Below are 9,440 nucleotides of genomic sequence, written 5' to 3'. Positions count from 1 at the left end.
ATGATATCACATGAGTGGGACCTTCTTCCTTCTCCATATTTCTGGGATGTGTTCATGGCAAATCTGCCCATCACACCTGTCTACAACATCTTTTCTGTTTTAAAGAGGAATCCACCCAGCCTGTGACAGATCCAACTGAGGACACATAGAACACAAAGCTTTTCCTGCATCTGGGCTGAGTCTCCTCACTCCTGTGCCCCCCCTCCCCTGTCCCCTGTCTTTCCTCCTGACTCCCTGTACCTTTGCAGATTGTAATACCCTGGGGCCTCTCCAGGGGAGGAGGCTGTCCCAGAAGTATGCAGGCTGCTGGCCTGGGAATGTGGGAAGCCTCAGCTTCTCCCCAAGTAGGTGGAAGCCAGATGTTTCTAGCCGCAATAGTGGCTGAGAGTAAACTCAAGCCTGTTGTTCCTAACTGATCTGCTCTCTTGGGGCCAGGACACTTTGCAGTTTCCTAACCAGTCACCCTTAATCTTTCCTCTCCCCCCCCCCAGTATCTCCCCAGTGTCAGGACTGAGATGATTGACTCCTCTGCCAGTGGGGTATAATTGCAACCCACAGACCACATCCCTGTTAGAAAGTTCTGGATGCTAGCGGGCAGGAGTGAATTACTTTTGCAAGCTGAGATCCCCCATGGACTTTAAAATCAATAAGCTATTTCTGACGCTCAGGACAGAGGTGCGCGGTGGACTTGAGCTCCGACCTCCTTGGGAAGTGGATGTTCTCACTGCTGCTCAGGACTGATCCAACTGTCCACATTCTGGGAAAAAGTGACATGGGGCCAAAGTCATTTCCATCTGTTGCTGCATGGTATGGGAGGGGCCCAAGGGCAGTGGCACAGCCCATAGCTCTTATATCCAGACAAGCTCGAGAACTTGAGCTCTCTATGCCTTAGTTTCCCTTCCTGGGGATGACTGATTATGTGTGCTATGTCCTCTGCTAGTTCCTCTCATATAGTGAACCCTAAAAGATGTCAGCTATACAAACCACCATTCCTGCTGACTCCAGTCTCCTCCTAGAGAAGGGAGCCACAGGATGACTGGGGAGCAGCTCCACAGACCTGGCATGGCAGCCCGTGACACAGAGGGAACAGCCTTTCCAGTAGACCTGTGTCTTGGGAGGAAACACCAGGATTCCATTCCCATGAGGAACCCAGTGGTAGGGCTTCAGGACCCTCTAGAGTCTGCTGATAGAGCCCTTGTCCCAACATGCTTTTCCAAGGCTATCAGAGGTCTCCCACTACAGGACCTGGTGAAGTAGGTGAGGGTGGTTGGGACCTGGTCCTCTACACTGCTTTTCTTAAGCACATACCAGCCACAGAGAAGGGAAATCCTTGTAAACATAGGAGATGCTCCTGGATCTTGTGACCTTTGCTGCTTTGATCCCCCTCCTGAGCTTGGGGATGTCTGGGTGCATGGCAGACTGGAAGCTAGAGCAGCTCCTACACCAGACACTAGACCCATATACTCCCCTGTAGCCAAGTGTTGGCCCTTGACCTTCAGTCATTTCCCTGACATTTAGTCAGCAGTACAGCTGCCTTTCCTGGGTTCTCTGCCTAGCCTTTGCATGGGTCCTGTGGGTCCTGCAGGCAGGTCGCCACTACTATCCCTGGGTTTATCATGTTTCCCCGTGGGGACAACAGTGGGCATCTATGCTAGAGGGAAAATTGGCTCTGAATGTCTGGCTTCACAAGTGATTTGGGGCTCAGCACTGGGTCCATAGGGGATGGGAGAAGCTGGCTTTGGCTGTGTGCAGGGATCTCTTCATGTGAGATGGAGATGATATCCTCACTGGTCCTGAAAACTAGGTGCTAGTTTCCAAAGGAAATTAGCAGCAGCCTTTCAGGACAGGCTCTTGTTTTTGCAAGGTGGGAAGGGTGTCAGAGGCATGGAGCTACAGGAGCTGGAGTCTTAGTCTTATAGGCTATCCTTCAGACCCACCTGAACTGCATTCCCTCTAGAAGGGGTGGCTGGCTGCCTTCCTCAAATAACTATATGTCATGTGTTCAACTCACCAAGCAGGGTGGTAGATGACAGAAGCTCTAGTGGCCATGGGTTTGATCTCAATGGCATGGTGACTCTTCCCTGCTTCTTCTATGCCTGCTTAGTTTGACCTTTCTGCAGAGCCCAATGGGACTGCTCTCATGTTCCCTGGCTAACAGAGTTAGGTGGCTCTCCCAGTTGCTAGTGTGGGTCCCAAGGCCCAGGAACCAGCATAAAGAACTCTAATGTCCTTGCAGGCAGCAGTGCATCGGGTGAGGATGCTGTCCCAGTTTCAGGAGTGGATAAAGCTCATTTCCCTGTGACATTTAAAGAAAGAATTTTTTTTAAACCTAGAGCCACTGGTTCTTATCCCTTTGCTTAGCTACACCTACCTATTTGCACCCACTTTGGATAGAATCTACTGACATTCCCTTCATAAGTAGCTTTTAGGCATCTGCTGAGAAGCCTTGCTACTCCCAAGTTCTTGCTTCTGAGCTCTCATCTGCTACCTTAGAGCTCTGCCTCTCTCCCAGTCTCTGAAGGGTTTCCAGGGCCTGGCCCCATCCAAACCTGAGATCAACCCTTAGGAAACTGCAAATTGTCCTTTCCACAGAGCTTGCCCTGCAAGGCAAAAATTGCCCCAAGCACTGTCCACTTCAGGTTGTAGTCTTAGTTTGGCAGGTGTATTATTTCAAGAGTGCCCCTTTCCTAGGTAAAGCCGGGGAAGGTGAATGGATGGGTGGGAGGGTAGATTGATGATGGATAGATAGAAGGGTTGGTGGAGGATGTATAGAAGGGTACATGGAAAGGTGAGTAGATGGGTAGATGGATTAGTGCATTGATGGGTGTTGTGTGATTGCTAGAGAGATATGAGCAAACAGCTACTCACCCCAGACAGTGTCAACCATAGTCCACAAATGAAAAAATTTCACTCAAGTCTAGCTTGTTGAGCCAACGAATTTCATGGAGTCGCTTACAGGAGAATGAGCAACTCAAGAGTATCTGCATCATCCCCGTATAGGTGATAACCCATGAAAACTGCATCCCTGGAGATACCAACCCAACTTGATTATCCACATCATCCCAGCACAGGTGATAACCCATGAAAACTACATCTCTAGAGATACCGGCCCAACTTGTAGGCAGCTCCACCAGAGTGACTCCTTTTCCCCTGGTGATTGTTTACTGTTTATATAATTTTCTGAGCTTGCTGGTCCTTCCTAAATTTCCTTAGCTTCCTGAGCTTTATGGATCTCCCATTTCCCTCCAGGAGGGAATGATTCAATTCAGATGGAAAAGATAAGTTACACAACACTGAGTGCATGGATGAATGGATAGATGGATAAATGGATGGGTGAATGGATGGATGGATGGATGGATGGATGGATGGATGATGGATAAATTGACCGATTGACAGTTATGTTGATGGAGGATAGATGGATTGGTAGACTGGTAGATGGATTGATAGTTGATGGATTGGCAACAAATGGATGTGTTGTTGGATGAATAAATGGATTGGTAGATAGACAGTTGTGTTATGGATGATAGATTTGTGGGATTTGTAGATAGGTGAATGGATGGATAGAAGATGAATGAATGTGTAGATTGATAAGTAATAGGTAGTAGATGAATGAGTAGTTGGGTTGGCAGATGGATAGATGGTGGATGGATAGATTCATTGATTGATCAATGAATACATGGTTGGTAGATGGACAGGTAGTTGGATGGATAGGTGAATGAGTGGAGGCCTGTAGGGACTTACGAAGATGTTTTGACTTCTTCTGAGAAGAGTACAATTTGCCCAATAGACTCATCTTTGTCCTAGCCTTTTCTCCCTTTTCTCCCTCCCCACCCCCAGCTGACCTGAAACTCCCTATTTTTACCAAGCTGGCCTTGAGCTCACAGAGATCTGTCTGACTCTCCCTCCTAAGTGCTGAGATCACAGTGTGTGCTGCCATGCCCAGCTCCAGCCTCTTCTTGTTAGCTTTAAGCAGATTCTAAGCTCCTTTGTCCTAGTTTTCTCAGGATGAGGGGACCCTTGGCTGCAGGAGGTTGTATTGAGTACATGATGGAGGGAGTATGTGAATATTATGTCCAGACTATGGGCTCTTCTGTCCCTCCATAATCTGGTACATTTAATGTCTGAGTTTCTGCAGCCCCTGTGGCTCTGAGACACATGTTCTATCTACTCACTGTGGCCTAGAGATTTATGCTTAGGCCTATTAGGTATAAATAGGCTAAGTTTATTCTTCTGCTGCCTTGTACATCACCTTGTACCCAACCCTTCCCATGGAAGAGCATCATGTTGTTTCTAAGGCTTTGTTTGCTGTCTGTGTGGGGAGGACTTTGCTTTCTTTGGGCCTGGCAGCTTCTGCAGTCATGGTTCCAACCTCTCCAATCGTGTGACATTTCCTCAAGACATTTGAATGGGAAACAATTTTTATTAAAAAGCAAGCTGAACCGTACCTTGGCCAAGTGTCCTGTTTTCTGTCTATCTAGACCGCAAGTGCTGATGGGAGCTCCCTATGTGTACACATCTGTTCTGAGGACCAGGGTCACCATGAACCAAGTGGCTTCCTTTGAGCCTTAGGAAAAAATGCTTTGAAAAGACAGTCCTTACTTTGGTCAAAGGGGATCTATTGGGTCGAAATGTAATGTGAGCTCTTGTGCAGAGAACAGATAAGCATTCTCAGGAGAGCAAGTGGGAGTGGCCATGGGTCTGGGCTAAAAGCACCACTGACACAGGTGTGATAGACTGGCTGGAGACAGAGAAAAGCAGGCAGCCTAAGGAGAGAAGGGCATGTGTGCCTTCTACAATGCCTCCTCCCAAACCCTTCTCCTGCTTCATACTCCCAATAGTCCCTGGTTGATGGCCTTTCTTGAGCAAAATACTACACATGTGGTTAGAGCTGAAGGCAATCCAGATCTGGAGTCGGGAGCAGGTGTTCCATGTGCATATGTCTGTGGAGTCTCGGGATGAGTGTTGAACAGAGGGCCAGCTTGAACAGGACAAGGACAGGTTGAAGTGTGAGCAGAGACAGTAGGATTCTGCCACTAGAGCTTTCCAAAGGCTGGGGTGCCCACCCCACTGTGAACAGCATGTGGATGAGCCCAGCATGTGGATGTCCAGACGATGGCTCACTCGGGTCACCCTCCGCCTCCATTTTCTGAAGGCATAAGAGGGACTGCAGAAGAAACAGGAGAGTGCAAGTCCCAAGCTTTGGCCAGCAGGCAGCTGTCCTCAGCTGGGGGTGAAGCCTGTAGGTCTGCTGGTACCAGCTAGCAGCTGACCAGCATGAGATATCATACACTCTCCTCTCTCCAAACTGCAGGCCTCTCCTCCCTCTCCTTCAGCTGTTATCTTTTTCTCTCCCCCTCTTCCTCTCTTCTGCTGGAGGGAGAATCTGGAACTTACTCTGGGGGATCAAGGGCGATTCACAGATCAGAGCAAGCCGTGCTAGAGACTTATCCTTATGCCGAAGGAACAGGAGCTCAGACAAAGGTCCCTGGTTTGGGTGACTCCACACCATTGCTGCCTGGGACATGCTTTAGACCCTCAGTAACAGTGTGCCTAGAGATCTCTCTTGGGAGCTACCTATGTGTACACTGCCTCCCATACTTATGCAAAATGGAAAGAAAGGATGAAAGCACACTTTGAAGCTGATGGCGTGGTCTCTTCCTGCAGTAGCCAGAATGCCAGTGATGAGTCTTATGTGGGACTGAGGTGACCAGACAGTGACATTCCCAGTGCCAAGTCAGACATCTCTGGTCCCATTGACCTCCCAGCACCTCTCCAGCTGAGCAGCAGAGAGAGTGCTCACTTTTCTATGTGGGTAGTAGAGGACAGGTAGATGGAGGACAGTCTGTTCGGAACCCCGAGATAACCACGAAGGGGAACAGGGCTAGAGAACAGCTTGGGCTGGGGGCTGCACGCTCGAGTCTTTGCTGGATATGGGGATAGATACCTCCCTCTTAAGGTTCTCACCTTTTATACCCCTGAAGTGAGCTACTGAGAACTCAGTGAGGCAGTAGTGACTCTGGAGGGATCTCCGAGGTGGAATACAGCAGACATGTAGACCCTGGGTGGAGGCTCATATTCTTGATCCTGGAGGGTTTGGTGGGTCACCCAATGGTGAGTTACTGGAAGCTGCCTCTCCCAGGCTTGCTTGAGAATGATGGATAAGATGGTGGCAGGGCCAGTCAGTGCTAAGAAACCTGCCTTGGGACACGTGATTCTAAATGTTCCGTGGATTGTGTCTCATGCCTGTGTTTGTAGCAACAACTGGAGGAGTGTTCCAGCTATCACCAAAACTTATGTGTCCCCTTGAGGGATATGCTGGGTACCTAAATAGAGATAACTCTGAGCTAGCTGGAGGAAGTACTGGTGGTGCCCACCACTTGGACGTTGGTAAAAGCTGTGTGGCAAGGCTTTTCATTTTAGACAGCTAGCTGTATGATGTCTGCCAGGCCCTCTCAAGTCTAGACCTAGCTGCTTGGGGGATGCCTCCTAAATGGAGCTAGGGTGAGGTGGATTTGTGCTTGTTCTTTCTCAGGCAGAAAAATGAAGCCCTAGCCCGGGTTTGGGTATGAACAGAACTAAGCGTAGTGCTGGGCTTAGTACTAAGTACCAAGCTCAATCAGGGTGAGGTCTGTCTTAGTATGATGACCTGAAGGCTTCACCAAGTTACACCCAGAGGCTGAATGGAGAAGCTTTCTGTGCTGAGGGCTCAATGCCCAGGGGTGGGGTGGGATGGGGGCTCTGCTGAAACCTGTCTGGTGTGGCATCCCTATCTTTTCTCTGAAGGAGATGCTAAGCCTTGCTGCATGCCTGCCTGTTCAGCGGCAGGGGACCTGAGTACCAAACTGGATGTACATTGGAGAAAGGATGTTACATTCTTCACCTTCCAACACTAGCAATATGACTGGGGAGGCTTCTGGAAAGAACATTTCCAGGGAGGAAAGGGCAGGGGACTTTAGGCATTCACTTGGGCGGGTGACAGAGGCTAACTAACATCTGATCATGCTGTATGAGCAACTGCTCCTGAGCGATGGGGGATATGCAAGAGGCCTCCCTCACCTCAGCAGTCTCGTTGACTACTCTACGGAGACTTCATTTCTGGGTCTGGCTCCAGCCTTTCTTGGGATGTGCAGTACTTCATTCCTTATTGTACCAAAATTTCTGGCAAAAACAGTTAAGGGAAGATCAGGTTAATTTTGACTGATAGTTTAAGGATGTAGTCCATCATAGCAAGGGGATGTGAAAATATCTGGTCACACCGTCTGTAGACAGGAAGCGGAGAGGAGGGAAGGTGGTTCTTAGCTGGCATCCTCTTTTCCCCTTCTCATTCAGTAGAAGACTCAGTCCGTGTTCAGGATGGGTCATTCATTCTTCCTCATTTAAACCTCTCAGGGTCTACAGCCATACCACCCTGAACGCGCCCGATCTCGTCTGATCTCGGAAGCTAAGCAGGGTCGGGCCTGGTTAGTACTTGGATGGGAGACCGCCTGGGAATACCGGGTGCTGTAGGCTTTAAAACAAAACAAAACAAAACAAAAACCTCTCAGGAAACACACGCCCAGAGGTATGTCTCCTTGGTGACACCAGATGCAGCCTAGTTGACAAAATTAACCCTTCCAGGGGAATATTGAGAGCTCTGAGAAAGTCCCATCAAGCTGTAAGAAATGGCGTATTTTAGAGCGAAGTCTTTCATTTTACTGTTTAATAGAATAATAAGCAAAACTGAGATATTGGCGTAAGTTCAAAGCCACCTGGGAAGGTCTTCTCAGCACAGCAATGTTTGATTTTGACTGGTCACGGATATTATACCAGGTGTGACTACATAACTATCAGATCATGGTGTTGGCATGTCCAGTCCCCCAGACACTCCCACTTCTTTGTTCTGGGAACACCCCAAATCCTCCCATCTAGCTTTTTTGAAATGCACAGTGCACCAACTTCATCTGACCCCACCCCGCCGTGTCGCAGCTCATCTGACTGAACTCCCTGCTTCTGCCTGTGGCTTTGTACCCAGCCTTCCTTCACCCTGTCTGTTTTCTCCTGCCGTTGTGGGCACTCTTCACTACCTACTTCTGTGAGGTCAACTTTATTATACTCAAATGATTGGTAAGAACCATGTTTTTCTCGGCACCTAAGTGATTTCACTTGGTATAGTTTCCTCCAGCCCCATTCATTTTGTCCCAAATGTCAGGATCTTTTTCAAGGATGAGTAGTATTCCATCACCTATATCAGTATTTAATACTTGTATTAATGCACTGATACATGTATAATAGTATACAACTTTCTCTCATACACATGCACACACATACACACACACACATACACACTCACACACAAACACAAACACACACATCATTCTTCCTTGATCTCTTAATCCGTACATGAAACATGCTAAATCTGAATAATCTTGGCTGTTGTGAACAGGGCTTCAAACACATAAGCATGTTGACATCTCCTCCGTCAGCTGATGTCTTTCCTTTGGATATGGACTCTGAAGTGGGACAGCTGGATCCTACAGAAGGTATGTGTTCCGTCTGAGGTTCCTTCATAGTGGTCTCCATAATGGCTGCACTAGCACACAGTCTTGAGATAAAATTTAAACTACAAGAACTGAACCATGTCCCTCCCTTCCTCCCCAAAGGTGTGTTGGGGGCTTAGCCAGCCTGAAGGTGGACCTAGATACCACAGATGGGGAAACAGTCCTGGCGGATGGGTATCTAAGCCAGGTTCCCAGTGATGGGTGTTCTCTGCCCGTGTGCTCCATCTATCGAATGGTATTGGGGATAGCAGGTGTGTATAAGTGGGAGTTGACTTCCTCCCCACCCACCTTGCCCACCGTGTTTGCTGAGATACCATGTTTCTAGAACATTTTGGGTGAAAGAAGGGTGCAGAAATGTCCCTGGATTTTTGTTTAGTGCCAACAGTGGGCAATGGGCTATGACTTGCTTGCTTTTTGTGTATACTGGCCTCCCCCTAATTCCGAGAAAGACACCCCCACACACACACATTCACACCCAGTGCCAAGGAGATCAGGAGTGGGTGGAAGGATAGGGAAGGTACAAGGAATGTTTATCCTACTGATGCCCACACCCTGTGGTTGAGATGCAAGGTCACAGGGAAGACCATGGTCTCCAGGTAATGTGTCTTTGAAAATATCTGAGTGGCTTTCTAGAGAAAGCATAGTGGCACACACATGTATAGACATAAGAGGGACGCACAATGACCTCTCTCTCTCCAACACAAACAGTAGCCACAGCTGTGCACATAGGAATATACCTAGACATGTGTGCATATATGAACACCAAGCTAAATATTTGTGCATATTCGGTACACACATATACATGTGAGCACACACAGACACTTGTGACTGCATACCTGTAGACATGCATATAGGTAAAGACACACGTACTAATGGACACATGACTCATAAGCTGCTTGTAAG

General features: G+C 48.3%; 1 non-coding gene across 1 annotated transcript; it reads left to right on the top strand.

Moving 5' to 3' along the window:
• The first annotated feature begins 7,390 nt into the window (after positions 1-7,390).
• On the top strand, positions 7,391-7,509 carry LOC131897239 (5S ribosomal RNA). Its single transcript, XR_009375601.1, has one exon. It is a non-coding gene; the product is annotated as a 5S ribosomal RNA (ribosomal RNA).
• The last annotated feature ends 1,931 nt before the right edge of the window (positions 7,510-9,440 follow it).

This window comes from Peromyscus eremicus, chromosome 20 (genome assembly GCF_949786415.1).
Source record: "Peromyscus eremicus chromosome 20, PerEre_H2_v1, whole genome shotgun sequence".
NCBI classification, from domain to species: domain Eukaryota; kingdom Metazoa; phylum Chordata; class Mammalia; order Rodentia; family Cricetidae; genus Peromyscus; species Peromyscus eremicus.
Note: the sequence above shows the minus strand (reverse complement) of the source record. Positions and strands in the feature narration are given on the sequence as shown.